Below are 15,980 nucleotides of genomic sequence, written 5' to 3'. Positions count from 1 at the left end.
AATACATGCTTGTCTCTCAATGATTCTATCCCACTCACGCATCTAGGGGGTCATTGCCGAATCCAAGACCACAGTCCATTCAAAATAACGACACGTCAACGGTTGTTTTAGATACTCGGGAACAATTTCGATACTTATAATATCTGTTATAGAGTTTATAATATCACTTTTAGATAGGTGTAACTAAGACAAATTTATTCAAACAAAACAAATCTTATATACTGTGATTACATTAAATTATAACTATCATATTACGTTATTCAAAAAACGTTTGTGTGGTAAAGGTTACTATAACATAAATGACCTTCTTAATGATACCACAGATTCGGAATGGAGTGACCGCCCTCTGGCTATTAAATAATAAGTTTAATTGTACAATGTTACTTTGTAAACATATTTTTTGATGAAAAAAAAAGCCCGCTGAGTTTGTTGCGCCCGTTCTTCTCAGGCCTGAGGCATTCATTTTGGAATGGGTGGTAGTATTTTTGACTTTCAATAAGTGATGTCACATCCAATTTTGAATAAAAATATTTGAATTTGAATTTGAATTACGGGAAATCACACCAAGATAGATAGATACTTTTTTAGATAGATAGTTTTAAATATTAATCTTTTCAAATATTAGTTATCAGCAGTTTTCGCAAGTTGCTATGAGTACGTAAAAAGGCATAAAAGGCTTTTATTTTCTCAAAATTGATTCCTTTAGAATTCTTTTTGATGTCACTTCTAATATACTAGATTCTACTACCGCTTCGGAAACAAATGGCGCTCTGAAAGAGAAGAGCGGCGCAAGGAACTCTGTAGTGCTTAGGAATAGATTAATTTTTTAAATTTATCAGGTATCAAACTAAGTATCGCCTTTTTTATGAGATTAGGAGCACAAACAAGCAAATAGGTCACCCAACGGTGAGTCATCAACGCCACCCACCATGGGCGGCGTTATCTAAAGACATCACAGGAATTAGGAGGAGGTGGTGACTTATTAGCTACGAGTTCACGCTAAAAAGCATCAGTGTTTGAAAGTCTTGACCATTGCTTTTCATCAGTAAAGCGCCAGTTGGAACCAATGAGCCAGTGTGGTCGAATAAGGCTTGATGACCCTAATAACAGGGTCGGCTGGAGTCTCTCCGTGAGAACTTATATGGGCGGACGACGATGACAAACTTGTTTTGAATAAGTTTCATTATACAGTTAGCGGAAATAACTGCCAAACTGCCAGTGCTTGGGTTTCCAGTGGCCTTTTTACCAGTGGGAGGCTCCTTTGCACAGGATGCCAGCTAGATTATGGATACCACAACGGCGCCTTTTTCTGCCGTAAAGCAGTAATGTGTAAGCATTACTGTGTTTCGGTCTGCAAGGCGCCGTAGCTAGTGAAAATACTGGTCAAATGAGACTTAACATCTTATGTCTCAAGGTGACGAGCGCACATGTAGCGCTGCTTAGAATTTTTAGGGTTTTTCAAGAATCCTCAGCGGCACTACATTGTAATGAGCAGGGCGGCATCAATTACCATCAGCTGAACGTCCTACTCGTCTCGTCCCTTATTGTCATTAAAAAAAACCTAATTGAGGCGTTTAGATACCTTGTACATTCTCTGCGCCTCTGGGCCCCTGTGTCGAGCCGAGTGTCTCGACACCAAATGGCATGCAGATGTAAGACTCACTGAGCAGTCGGTAGTCGAAGCAGCAGCCCCAGCACCAACTGACGTAACTTGGAAATGCAAAGGAGCCAGAGTTTCATCGCGGCGGGTAATACCATTTGGCTCTAAAACAGCTGACAATGAAGAGCGGCAAATAAAGGCATAAAAAGGTATTTATTTTCTCAAAACTGATTCCTTTAGAATTCTTTTTGATGTCATTTCTAATAACTACTAGATACTACTACCACTTCGGAAACAAATGGCGCTCTGAGAGACAAGAAGAGGCGCAAGAAACTCTCCCAGCATTCTTTTTTTGCGCTCTTTTCAATAAAAATATACAATATTGTACAGTCATTGCTTTCGCTATAAAATAATCACAATCTAGTCCCAGGCTGTCCGATCATTTAGATATTCAGCAGTGGAGTAATAGGATTTACGACAGAGCCATTTTTTTATAAAACATTTAAATTTATAGATAATGCCTGAACAGTGGCTGGGACTTTATTATAGAAGTGTACACATTTACCCTTAAAGCTGTTATGTATCTTATGAATGACCTGCTGATGTCTTTATTAATGCTGGCGTGTCGACTGATACAGCCTGCTGATTTTAGGAAGGATAGCTCGTGACATCCAAGAGCATCTACCTGAACGCCACATCTACATTGATGTGCTTCATTCAGTTTTATACCTAGCCGGAGTGATACACATATTGACAGTGTCATATTGTCAAGTAGCGTTCCAATCGGCGCAGAAGGCAACGCTTGAAACCAAAAGCCCGACTCATTTTCTGTCACGGCCAGAAGACGAGCAGGTTCGTTGTATAATAATATACTATTTAATGCCCGCGACTTTGTCCGCGTAGATAAAGATTTAAAAAAATAATAAGTTTGGAATTCAAGATTATCTCATGTCCTATTCCAGTTCCGGTTCCCGTTTTCACTGCTGTTCCCAACATATTATATGAATCTTATTTCGAGTACGATTGCTATGGGAAACTAAACCTACTATTGGTATAGTAATAGCTCATCGACCTGAATTTAAATTTTTCAGAAATCCCGCTGGGAACATGATTTATCCGGGATGTATGTCCTATGTCCTTGTACCAAACTCCTTCTGTACCAAATTTCATCCAAATCGGTTCAGTAGCTCCAGCTTAAAAGCGTAACAAACAAACTTACATTCACATTTATAATATTAGTAGGGATATATAAAATATATTCGGTAGATAAATTTAATATGTCAGGTTATATGAAACGAATTTGAACTTTTTTATTAAAATTTGATACAAGAAATTACCTTTTTCTTTGGTCAAGTGTCTCTTGTGTTAATATACACTTAATCAAAAGCTTGGAAAACTTTTCGTAGCAAAAAGTGCTTTCAAACCTCAGCTTAACCATTTAAACATTAATCCTATTATGAATAGTGAAATTTGGCTTTGACTATATATTTGTTTTTCTCCAGCCTTCTAAGGCTTTATTAGAGTTATTATATTTTAGTAATACGTGAGCACTGATAATATTTCGGTCAACAATAATTAATTAATGGCTGATTGAAAATTATTTTGAATTCAAGCATTTTTTTGAAGAAAAGCTCATTAGAAAAAAAGGCAAGGCGAGTGTATTTTTAATTTGAATTTTTTTCTTAAAATTTTGGAAAAAGTGACAGACAGATAATTATGATGATTAAATATTTTAATATAGTTGCTCAAAAAATGGCGTATTGCAGGCACGTATAGCGTTCGGGATGTGGACTATTATATACTCCAGCTTTTTCTTTACCTTTTCCGAACTAGTGCCTTCTCTTTCCCAACTGTCAAAATAATGTCTATTAAAAAGAAAAAAACAACCACGAAGTTTTTTACAAAACAAAATTCATATGAGTTTTTATGATTCATGCAAATATTTCTAAAAAGAAACGACTAATTTGTTTCAATATCAGATTTAATGATTTGATTCGATGAGTTAGGTTAGATTTCATTTCATCTCATTAAATTTCAATTACATTTCATATCAATAAAAAAAAATCTACTGAAGACTTAGCTGTATGGGCATAGATCCCTTTGCCTACCCAGAATGGGTGAAGAACACAAAAAAAATCTGTTTATATTCTTTAACGGTTGGTGCCATTTTCCAATAACTGAAATGAAATAAATGATTAGTTATTTGAGCCTATTGTGTTTTTATTATTCTACTAAATTGCTTAATTTTTTCACAACTGTATTAAAAATAGTTGTTCATTACACGTGCGGAACCGTCATAGACCGACTGTCAACCCTCGGCTGCGCCTCGGCTCGGGGAGACATTTCGGATTGGAATTCTTTGCAATGACAGGCTTTCCGCACACGTATTGAAATACACTATTCTTTTAATTGTATGCAAACATTGTTTTTTTCTTTTGTGAGAAATCTTTACCCTTCATTAGGACCCCCAAGCAAATTTTTATACAGGGCCCCTCAATTTTTATACAGGAATAAGAAAGTATGTATGAAAGGTTTAGTGGTAGTCATCATATACTTCCCTAGCCTCTTCTACACATACCCATGTACTGACTCTGACCATTTGACCTCATGCTATGTAGAGCTGGTATCTAGTACGGTTTTGTTACATAATAGTAATTACTGGGAAACCGGTTTTTAGGTGCTATTTTTAAGTAAATACAATTTTTTATAATAAGCTGGTGTAAATCGAGAAATTAGAGTATTAATCTTATATCTATACTAATACTATATAATATTATAAAGCTGCAGTGTTTGTTTGTTTGTTTGAACGCGCTAATCTCTGGTACTACTGGTCCAATTTGAATGATTCTTTCAGTGTTGGGTAGTCCATTTATCGAGGAAGGCTATAGGCTATGTTTTTTTTCTTCAAAATTAGGGATCCGTAATAAAATTGCTATTTGATAACACAAGGTGTAAAATCAAAAACCTATTTTTGCGTGCGCTGCAAAAACTATTGACAATAGAACAAAATGATGTACAGGCTATAATATAGGCAATATTTTATTACTTATAAAACTATCGTGTGAATTATACTTTATATGGCAAAATAATGTTTGCCGGGTCAGCTAGTGTATTAATAAATGTACAAACAAAAAATAATACATAATAATATATACTCATAGAATGTCTAAGAATGTATAACTATAACTTTATACCTAACTACTGTCATATTAATAAGCGCAATGTAAAAATACTACAAGTTTAAAATTACTTTTCCTTTTTGTGTAATTCTGTAGTTTTAATGGTAAGATAAATACAAAAAGTTTTAAATTTGGAATAACTTTTCCTCGCGTTTATTTAGAACACAGATAGGGTTTTATTATATACTAGCTTATACCCGTGACTTCGTGCACGTGAAAAAGTTACTTTGGGCAGCATTTTATTTATATACTCACTTTGAAAATAATACACAATAAACTGCTGTGGTAAATACATTATTATAAGCTACGAACTATAGTACTTTCATCTCCCTTTTTCATTCACACACATGTCTAAATTTTAAATATTCTGGAACAAATATGTATTTATGTACTATCAATATATACATATATATATCCCTAATATCGTCGTGAATATCTTTGGGGTAGGCTTTAGTCCAGCAGTGGACGTCTTCCGGCTGATGATGATGGTGAAGTAAAATACAAATTTTCATGATGTTAACTTCGATGATATTTTCACACCTTCATACAAAATTTCACCCCCTATTTCAACCCTGCTAAGCCTTTTAATCGCGGTAGAAGGTAGCCTATGTTCTTTCCCAAGCTATCTATCTATTGTCTATCTCTATAATATATATATATATTATAGAAAATATAGATAAATATCGCAAAGTACCTAAAGGTATACAATATATCTATTCAAATGTTTTGAAAAATAAAAGCATAAGCAAAAATACTTCTTGCATAAAGCTGTCCCTAATCTATTGTACTTTGGGTTTAGTGAAGTTTTACCTGGCACTCTGATAGCAACCGAACGCCACGAGAGCACCTCATAGCCCATTGTTGTAATCCACACAATCTTACCTTTTATCCACTTTGGATGTTTACACCTTGCTATTGCGTATATTACGTTACTTAAAATCTAAATGTTACAATACAAGCTATACAAACGCTATTGTTATGAGAAGTGTCTAATAATACGTTTACGCGTGATGCTTATATACAGCATTAACATGTTTAACAATAGAATAAATATATGATATTGTAATTCATCGTAAATATAATTAAAAATAAGGCATACATAGGCTGCACTAAAAGTATAGGGAATGGAATATTTCCACTGTTCCTGTCATATTAAAATCTTTTTAATTGAAAACTCCTTGGTTTTAAAAATCGAATACCATTTATTTATTTAAAAGAAGATCCTCGGTCTTGTCTCAAGGTCTTGTCAAACTTGTTAAGTCGTTTAGAAAATGGAATTGACTCGAGAAAATTCTAGAGCGATGATTTATTATGACTTTCGAAGTGGTTTAACACAAAAACTTGTGTTGCACAAAAAAATTTTGTGTCACTTCTTTGATACCCGAAATTTTCAGTGCCCTCGTATAAGATATTTATTTTCTCAAGTTATTTTAGAATTCTTTTCATTCTAGAAGAAAGTTATGATGTCATTTCTAATATACTAGATACGACCACCGCTTCGGAAACAAATGGCGCTCTGACAGAGAAGAAGCGGCGTAAACTCTACCAGCATAAAGAACTGAACGTTCATCGTTTCAGCCGGAAGGAGTCCACTTCTGGACAAAGGCCTCCCCCGAATAACTCCACGACCTACCTCGTCATCCAAACTATTCCGGGGATTTTAACCAGATCATGGATCCATCTTGTACGGGGCCTACCAACAATGCGTCTTCCGCCAGAAAATGAGACAATATGAATGACAAAGATCTAAAGAGAAGAAGTGGCAAGAAAGTCATTGCCATCCTTTTAAATCTTACTTACAGTTTGAACATTTTACATTATATTCTATACAATGTATAATATTGATGATTATAAAGTGATGATGTATGTTAAAAAAAAGAATAAAAAGTGATCAATAGTATATACTTAGTCTGGCCATAAATACTGTTACATTTAAAAATAAACAAAATATTATATTTGAATTTGGAATCTGTCATTTTTATATGATTCTTCATTGAGTTTTCTTATTTTGGCGCCAATACATTGTACAATATTTTGTGAATGAATGCAGAGACATAGATGTTTTTTTTTTATGGATTAGGAGGACAAACGAGCGCACGGGTCACCTGTTGTTAAGTGATCACCGCCGCCCACAATCTCTTGCAACACCAGAGGAATCACAGGAGCGTTGCCGGCCTTTAAGAAAGGTGTACGGGCTTTTTTTGAAGGTACCCATGTCGTATCGTCCCGGAAACACCGCACAAGGAAGTTCATTCCACAGCTTTGTAGTACGTAGAAGAAAGCTCCTTGTAAACCGCACTGTGGAGGACCGCCACACATCCAGATGGTGGGGATGATATCCTAACTTATGGCGTGTCGTGCGAAGGTGGAATTTGGCGGCAGGAATCAGGTTAAACAGCTCTTCGGCACACTCCCCGTGATAAATGTGGCAGATAAGTTGCAGAGAGAACCCACATCTCTAAGCCACGCTAAAGAATCAAGCCGATCGGGGAAGACTTGATCGTCGATGATTCGAGTCGCCCTTCGTTGTATGTGGTCAAATGGAAGAAGCTGGTACTGGGGAACATCCGCCCAGAGGTGAAAACAGTGCTCCATATGAGGACGAATTTTCACCTTACATAGTTGCAGGCGGTGGCTTATAGTGAAGTCTCGCCTTACTGAGTAGTTTAAGCCGTAACTATTAGAATTGTGTATATATAGTTAGCAAAATAGGAAAGTGTTAAACCATTGGAAATTAGTAGGCGTTACTTTGCGGAAATCCATAATTATATAAATGATTTGAGTTTTCTTTAGTGTTAATTCCGCCAATATTTGTCTTTAAACAATTCGACACGTGTTTCGCCTCTACACGGGGCATCATTAGGACGTGTTGTCTCGCCAAAATCTTGCACGAGACTCTGGATTGAGTGAGACAAATATTGGCGGATTTAACACTAAAGAAAACTCAAATCATTTATATACTTACTCCATATCTTACTAACGTCGAATATTCGGTTACCATTATAATTGTAACTCAAATTCGATACATGTTTCTCTTCAGAAAAAGTGTATGTTTGGTAACTGTTATTTTTATTGGCTGATGCCTCGTTCAGTATGTGTTCCAATAATATTCAGATGAAATCCCTTTAAGAGTATCTTTTGTGCGTTTATTATTCTCTTCACCAACTGTCGCTACTCAAGTGTCTTATGCTTATAGATATAATAAACGTTAAGTTTCCTTTTTTTTATGAAAATAAGGGTTGAGACGAGCAGAACGTTTAGCTGATGGTAACTGATACGCCCTGCCCATTACAATGCAATGCCGCTGAGGATTCGTAAAATATCATAAAATTCTGAGCGGCATTAGAGCTGCGCTCGTCACCTTGAAACATAAGATGTCAAGTCTCATTTGCCCAGTAATTTCACTAGCTACGGCGCCCTTGGGACCGAAACACAGTAATGCTTATACATTACTGCTTCACGGCAGAAATAAGCGCTGTTGTGGTACCCATAATCTAGCTAGCATCCTGTGCAAAAGAGCCTCCCACTGGTAAGTAATAAGTTAGCTAGAGTTTAGGGCTCCTTCATTGGTCTTGGTATTCAGTTTCACAATAAAATACCACATTGTTTACTAGGACTCTTCTTCTTCTTCTTCTTTATTCTTCTTTAGTTGTTATCAACCTACTAACTAAGGTGTAGGCCTCCTTCAGTTTATGCCATCTTTTACGGTCTTGAGCAGTTTCCAACCACTTTGTTCCCGCTAGTCTTTTGAAATCGTCGTATCAACGCATCTGCGGAGAGGAAGACCTCTCGGGCGTTTCTCACCCCACGATCTCCATTCTATCACTGCCTTGCACCACGAGCCATGCTTGCGGGCTACATGGCCAGCCCACTCCCATTTCAATTTCAATTTCAGTACTAGGACTTGTCATGCCTACTAAAGGCTGTTTTCAATAACCTATCTATCCTTAGTTTTACTTACTAGAGGTAGACACATCTATCCTTTTACGCTTCCTTACATTTCAATAACCTATCGACAAAAAGCATTGGACTATAACTATATTGGACATAACTGTGGATAGATAAGATGTTGTCATTAAACGGTGACAGCAATGTATCCGTAACTAGCGATATGTTATTGAAAATGGCTGTAAGTCTAATTAGAAAGGCTTTTGTGGGGGATTTTATGGGCTTTTTTACAATAAGATGCCAGAAAATGTTCATAGGAAATTTATATAATATATATGTATATTTCATTAAAAAGAGCGCAAAAATATAATGTTGGAAGAGTTTCTTGCGCCGCTTCTTCTCGCACAGAGCGCCATTTGTTTCCGAAGCAAGATAGTAGTAATAAAAATGAAACTCCCATTTCTATTTTAGTACTAGGACTCACTGAGCACAAAATCTAGACTACTACTAAAATAATACTAAAACTGCTTTGACTAGGAAGACAGATTCTATAGTAGATTATATAGAGGATAATGATACATGGTTCTGATGACTGGTTCTGTGCAGGCCACCTAAAATGGTAGAATATTATATTAATTTTTTGCTCTTAATAGTGATTTTCATTATAATAACACTAGAAGTAAGGGATTGCTTGTAACTAATTCTAGTAGGCTTCATAAGATACATAATAGCTTTAAGGGTAAATGTATACACTTCTATAATAAAGTCCCAGCCACTGTTCAGGCATTCTCTATAAATAAATTTAAATGTTTTATAAAAAAATGGCTCTGTCGTAAATCCTATAACTCCACTGCTGAATATCTAAATGATCGGACAGCCTGGGACTAGATTGTGATTATTTAATAGCGATAGAAATTACTGTACAATATTGTATATTTTTATTGAAAAGAGCGCAAAAAAGAATGCTGGGAGAGTTTCTTGCGCCGCTTCTTCTCTCTCAGAACGCCATTTGCTTCCGAAGCGGTAGTAGTATCTAGTAGTTATTAGAAATGACATCAAAAAAAAATCTAAAGAATCAATTTTGAGAAAATAAATGCCTTTTATGCCTTTTTAACTATATAATCAGAGCCCCTTTACGAACGTATGTAACTTCACGACGTTTACCAAGTGTTGTTGCAATATATTATGTTATTGTCACTGCCTCTGGTAATTAAATATATTTCTTTCTTTCTTCATTTGTTAAAAGATGCCTTTCTGCATCACAATGACTTAGAAGTGTTAACATCGGCTTCATTGACCCATAATAATATATATCTGTTTCAGTTAAATTTCTAATATTTTTAACCGCATTGCTGCAACAATAAGTCCTTTAAACAATCATTCAATATGGGGGCCCAATTGTTATTAGGCATCAAGAGTAATGCCAAGGGATATAAAGATATTCCACCGGTTCTACTATATCTCAGTATATTTGGTGCGGTAAATTTCATACTTTTTGGTTTTCTTGCTATGAAACAATAGGTTATTGCCGCTAAAGTTAACTTGCTTTATATTCACATTGAATAAAAAAACTTCATCATATCACTACCTACAAGATGCCAAAAAGTTATTGCATAAAAAGGGTATTCCTGAAATGTAAATAAACCTTAAAAATAATGATTCAGTTTTCATATAAATGCGATTAACTTTTTCTTACATATATGTAGAATACATAACATGATTATCATAACCTGAGAGAAGAACAAGACATGCCAAGATTTACGGTCGATGCGTCACTCGGAGGGTTGGCTCATTTCGGAAGAACCGTCAAGAAAAGTCAGATACCGAGAGGTGCGGGTTCAACTCCCGCAGAGTTCATAAATTTTGGTACAAATTAAGTTAATACTTATCAAAACCAGTACTACAAATACACAGAAGTTTACAGAAGCTGTCGAGATGCTGTGACCGTAGAATGCAATGAATTTACTGGACCCAAAAAGTTTTTAATGAGAGGTAAGCCAGCGCGTCGGCAGAAACTTGGAACTGCTGTAGACCGACAAACGACGTCCATAGAATATGTGTGGAACAGTTTAGCAGAATCTGTGATTATTGCAAAATCAGTAAATAGCCTTCAAAATAGACTTGATGAATATTTAAAAAAAAATCTTTATTATAAACATAAGTGCAGTGATATGCACGCATCAGATGAGCGATCTGCTAGAGCATTATAATAATAATATGGGCATAGAGGTTAGGTGAGGTGCTAGAAATAGAGCGTAAGCATGGTTCGAAAACATTTAGGAATGGAAAAATTTCAATACCTTGACACAAAACAGGATGAAGTTCTGAGCTGACAGCTGAACTCCAGTAGCAGAAGATGCTCATGGAGAAAGAGAAAACCAGGCACCAAGGAAACAAAAAGTAATTTCGTAATTTTTTTTTTGTTTTTATTTGATAAGATCTTAAAAGGCAATAAAGTGTACATACGATTACCAGCGGGAGGCTCCTATGCACAGGATGCCGGCTTTTCTGCTGTAAAGCAGTAATGTGTAAGCATTATTGTGTTTCAGTCTGAAGGGTGCCGTAGCTAGTGAAATTACTGGGCAAATGGGACTTTTATTAATGAAAGTACGGGACGAGACGAGCAGGACGTTCAGCTGATGGTAATTGATACGTCCCGCCCATTATAATGCAGTTCCTGATTCTTGAAAAGCCCAAAAATTCTGAGTGGCACTACAATTGCGCTCGTCACCTTGAGACATAAGATGTTAAGTCTCATTTCACAATAATTTCACTAGCTACGTCGCCCTTCAGACCGAAACACAGTAATATTTACACATTACTGCTTAACGACAGAAATAGGCGCCGTTTTGGTACCCGTAATCTAGCCGGCTGTGCAAAGGAGCCTCCTACTTCATCATATGTCTCAAGGTGTCTAACGCAATTGTAGTGCCACTCAGAATTTTTAGGCATTTGAATCCTGAGCGACATTGCTTTGTAAGGGGCAGGGCAGTATCAATTACCATCAGCTGAACATCCTACTCGTCTCATCCCCTATCGTCATAAAAAAACGTACAAAAATCGCGAGGGAATTACATAAGAGGCGATGTTTCTATATGTTTCTCTTAACTGGAGGAGCAAATATGTACGCACGTTGGCATCAAGCCAGGCTACTTCAACTAATGTTCACTAACAACTTTATTATGCATTACCCGGTGTCGTGTTAACCCAAATAAGCAACAGTTCACTTGCCAACTTCCAGCTTCACATTTTCATTAGACGAAGGCCCTGTCGTCACACGTACGCTATTAACGAACACGACACAAGTTTTTAGTTTTAATTAGGAATTAATTATGGAGCTTCTCGGAAATTGTTAAATTTCCAAGTCAATTCAAGACCCAGCAAATTATAATTCTGTATCGATTAATGATTATTGAGAAAGTAAACAAATTTAAACTTGTTATGCCTACCTAGCCGAGTTAGTAAGTGTTTTGTGGGGCGATGTATATGCTTTTACAACAAGATCCCAGAAATGTTCACATTAAATGTATTACGAAATTCAAAAGGATTTAAAAAAAAAGTTTGTCTGGTGAAGGTAACTATATATACATACTTTATATAGCTACAATAAAGTCCCAGCCACTGTTCAGGCATTATCTATAAATAAATTTAAATGTTTTATAAAAAAATGGCTCTGTCGTAAATCCTACTACTCCACTGCTGAATAACTAAATGATCGGACAGCCTGGAACTAGATTGTGATTATTTTATAGCGATAGAAATTACTGTACAATATTGTATATTTTTATTGGAAAGATCGCAAAAAAAAAATGCTGGGAGAGTTTCTTTCGCCGCTTCTTCTCTCTCAGAGCGCCATTTGTTTCCGAAGCGGTAGTAGTATCTAGTAGTATAAGAAATATACATCAAAAAGAATTCTAAGGGAATCAATTTTGAGAAAAATAAAAATGCCTTTTTTACATGAATAACATTTTTAATAATACTACATATTGGGAATGAAGCCACCGCCCTCAGACTAAAAAATATTTTTCTTTTGTACGATATTATATTGTAGCCATATTTTTATGAAAAAAAAAAGCCCGCTGAATTTCTTGCGCCGCTTCTTTTTAGGTCTGAGGCATACTTTTTGGAATGGGTGGTAGTTTTTCACTTTCAATAAGTGATATCATATCCTCGTTTGAATTAAAATATTTGATTTTAAATTGTAATTTGAAGTCATGTGTATAATTCATGTCCAACTTTGTAGGTTTTTGCGGAGATCTCTTTAGGTCGATGATATTTTAACTTTACATAGTAATTAATTTATTAAAAACCTTAAAAATCTTTCAAAAACCTTTAATAAATACAAATTACTCATTAGATAGAAAAGGATTGTTTTTGTCATTTATATTTTTTTTCATTTCTCATACTCGGAAAGTAATATTGTTTTTTTGATCTGCTTATTGGGTGGAAAATGCTGCTTCCCTCCGTAGAGAGGGAAAAACGCATACAAATTACTTCCCACCCAAGGGCCGGAATGAACTTTAAAAATTGAACTGCTGTCAGCTGTGAAGAGTTTTATGTATTTAAAACTGGAGGCTGGAAATCCAACACAGTCACCGCAGGCTACATAGAGGATTCAGTCCAAAATAAAATTAAAATTTCAACCAAATTAACTGAAAATATAAAAAAACGCCCCAATTCGCCTCAGCCGACAACTTCCAGGGAGTATCCGCCATGGAATCCATCGTCTGATGAAATAGCCGTTTCCTACTTTTACAGATATCCAGAACAGCCAAATGTGTTATAATATATCAAACAGTATAAACATTCTTAACAAAAATGTAACTTTTAATTTCACAAATTGTACTTTTGACACTTAATTTTAAATAGGTACTACTAATATTATTATATATTATCATATAAATAGTTAAATGAAAAGTAGCGTGTTTAACACGGGTCGAAAGAATCAATTCCTACTCGTCTAAATACCTCGAGAATTGGTTCTTTCGAACCTTGGTTAACAATCTACTATTTCACCACACTTGCGCGGAAAATTCGCTTTTTTGCCCTGTTTTCCGGGAGGAAAGGAAAGCCTTCGGCTCGGGTGGCAATTTGCACGTGGTTTGAAATGGCCTACTTCCCTCACTAGTGGCGTAATATACTAAGATTTTCATATTTACGAGCGGAGCCCATATGTTTATTTTATTCCTTAAGAAATAAGAAATGAGATAGCAAATAATGACCAATTAATCTCTTTAAATATCATCATCAGCCGGAAGATGTCCACTGCAGGGCAAAGGCCTGCCCCAAAGATCTCTCCTACTCTGCCGTCATGTAACCTTCATCCAACTATTTACACATTAATAGAAAATCTGTCATTAATCTGCCTAATTAATTGCTTCTAATATATAAAAATTTCATGTCGCGGTGTTTGTAGTTAAACTCCTTCGAAACGGCTTGACCGATTCTCATGAAATTTTGAGTGCATATTGGGTAGATCTGAGAATTGGACAACATCTATTTTTCATCCCCCTAATGGTAAGGGTCCACGCCATTTTTTTTTTTGACATTTTTTAAAATTGTTTCAATATGAGTCAGCATTAAAAAATACATACAACTTTAAATTTTCACCCATCTACGATCAACAGCTACTTTTGTATCGCGATTTTAATATCGGCAATACAACGTTTGCTGGGTCAGCTAGTAATTAATAAAAAGAACAATGATTTAAATGAATTTATTATACATTTTACAATGCTCATAGTTTTAATTTTCTGCACTTTTTCTCTATGTAAGCCTTCACTTGGCCTAATCTAACATATCTGCACCCTGCACTCAATGTGCTTAGATGATTGCCAAAGTTTTCGTATCACTTAGTGACTTCTGAAGATCGCTGTTTGGCTTTCTTTCATTACTAAGATCTTGTAAGAATCAAAGATTGTAGGTAGAACTTTGTTCTACCAGAACGCATTGTTGACAGTGTAATTATCATGTGATAATCATAACTTCCAAAAATGTTGAGTGGCACTCCAATTGCGCTCGTCACCTTGAGACATAAGATGTTAAGTTTCATTTGCAAAATGATTTCACAAAGTACCTTCGGACAGAAACACAATAATGCTTATACATTACTGCTTCAGAAGAAATAGGCGCCGTTGTGGTACCCATAAACTAGCAGGCATCCTGTCCAAAGGAGCTTCCCACTGGTAACTGTACTTATCACACATTAGAGTCTCCATTTAACCTTACCAAAAACCCAATTTACTTACTAACTTTTAAAAATCAGGCTTGTAGGTGTATGTGTGTATGAAGTAGATTATACATTATCGGTTCACGAGTTAAGGCTTGCACGGGTTTCAAATATGCTCACAAACTTAAAGATTTCAGTATAACTATTTGTGTTAATTAACTCACATTAAATAACTCAGTGTAGCATTCATCAATAAAATTAATTTTACAATTAATATTACAGTTCTTATCAGTGGGAGGCTCCTTTGCACTGGATACCGGCTAGAATGTGGGTATCACAATGGCACCTATTTTTGCCGTGAAGCTGTAATGTGTAATCAATACTGTTTCGGTGTGAAGGGTGCCGTAGCCGTAGACGAGCGCAGTTGTAGTACCGCTCAGAATTTTTGAGTTTTTCAATAATCTTGAGAACCACTGCATTGTAATGGTTAGGGCGTATCAATTACCATCAGCTGAACGACCTGCTCGTCTCGTCCCTTTATTTCATAAAAAAAAAACTTCTGCAAAATTTGCGTTAGATTCGAACCTGTATAAAATACGAAAAATCAAGATGTGTTACGAAGTTCTACCGACTGCCATTTGTCGTTCAAGGGTCGGAGAGCTATAAAATTGGCCTTGATAATATATCTAAACAGTTCGACTATTCTCAATAAATTCGTAAATTATTATTTGATACACGCACACTTGGAATAACTTAGCACTCATGCTATTGATTGAAGGGGCATCAATTTCAGATATTACGTAAGACAAACATCCAGGCTACATGTTATTGATGATATTTTTTACAAATTACTTAGTTCAAGCGATTACCATTCCCCTTTCAAAGACCATGTGAAACAAAATATTTAAAAATCATAAGGTTTTTAGCAAAAAGTAAAAAACTTCTTAAGAATCAATCATTATTGTTAGTTGCCGCAAAAAATTGATACCGATATATTAAGTATTTGAATATAAAATATTTATACTGGGTGGCCGAGAAGTTGACGTCCAAAGCTAAAATTTGAATTTGGCTCATTTTATTGGCCAATGCTCTGGGAAGTTTTTAAAAATAGTTAGTAGCTATAGGGTCCCCATTTTATTTTATT

The sequence above is a fragment of the Leptidea sinapis genome, chromosome 6 (assembly GCF_905404315.1).
Source record: "Leptidea sinapis chromosome 6, ilLepSina1.1, whole genome shotgun sequence".
NCBI lineage: Eukaryota > Metazoa > Arthropoda > Insecta > Lepidoptera > Pieridae > Leptidea > Leptidea sinapis.
Note: the sequence above shows the minus strand (reverse complement) of the source record.